Source organism: Lycium ferocissimum, unplaced genomic scaffold (assembly GCF_029784015.1).
Source record: "Lycium ferocissimum isolate CSIRO_LF1 unplaced genomic scaffold, AGI_CSIRO_Lferr_CH_V1 ctg12684, whole genome shotgun sequence".
Taxonomy (NCBI): domain Eukaryota; kingdom Viridiplantae; phylum Streptophyta; class Magnoliopsida; order Solanales; family Solanaceae; genus Lycium; species Lycium ferocissimum.
In genome coordinates, this window is record NW_026714479.1 from 24,803 (window position 1) to 25,971 (window position 1,169).

Consider the following 1,169-nt stretch of genomic DNA (forward strand, 5'->3'; position numbering starts at 1 on the left):
AGGCTAGACTAGCAGATGGTGGGAAGACAATGATGAAGAGCACACTTCACTTTATAGCCCACCAGATCAGGCTAAGGACCGATCGGCTATAGGTATATGAGTCTTTTATTGAAATTTCCTATGTGTCTGCATTTACTATAGGTTACGACTTAATAACGGCGAGCAAAAATCCTAAAGGGACCAATAACCAAAGTATTTATAAGTAACTACGATCAAGGTGTTTTCGCCACCATTGGGAATCTTGAAATTTAGGATGAAAAGTAGTCATACATGCAGATTGAAGGTGATTATTGAGGATTTCAAAGGCCAAATTAGCATTTTCTTAGTCGGAGCGTAAGAGATCCCATTTAATCCGGAGGAAGATGCATTACGAGAATTTATTGGGATCCGTTAGAACTTCAACTTATTCTAGGTCATGCGATAAAGGTCACGCAGTAGGGTGGATGCGATCATACCAGCACTAACGCACCGGATTCCATTAGCACTCCAAGGTTAAGCGTGCTAGGGTGAGAGTAATACTAGGATGGGTAACCCCCTGGGAAGTATACTAAGAGTCCTACAAATTCCGACATAAGAGACGGATGAGAAGCTAGAGTAACCTAAGGGAAATTGGAGTGTGCGGAGTGGTTGGAAACCCTAAAAGATTGCAAAAGATGAGGCGGACTAGACCAGCAAAGAGAAAGAAGATGCATCACAGCTCTAGAATTAGGATAAGTTCGAATAGTATTTGGAAATACTTTGTAAGCGAGGCGTTAGTAAATATACATATATGTGTATGACATCCCATGTGTGGCTGCGCCAACCGATATGTGTGTCCCACCAACCGACGTTGCTATATACTGAAGGCATTAATCGAACAGGGTAATGAAGTTCAAGTGACAAAAGTGGTACGAATGTTACAAGGTAAGTTGATGTTATTTTCAGTACAGGTTAGAGTTGGAAAGTCCGAATGCAATAACATCGGGGAAAGGAAGAAAGTGAGTATATAGAAAGTAAAGAGATTAGAATGTCTTGAGAAAAGGAAAAAAAAAGTGTAAGAAATGAGGGTGAGTGAAGCTTCCAAGAGGGACGACGGGTAATGCAAGGGAGCAATCACCAAGGACAAGTGAGAGGATAATGAATTAACAAAGCTAACCGGGAGGTAGTATATCAATGACATAGGATGAGGA

General features: G+C 41.1%; 1 pseudogene; it reads left to right on the forward strand.

The window, feature by feature from the left end:
- Nucleotides 1-441: 441 nt before the first annotated feature.
- LOC132041980 (5S ribosomal RNA) lies at nt 442-558 on the forward strand (annotated as a pseudogene).
- The last annotated feature ends 611 nt before the right edge of the window (nt 559-1,169 follow it).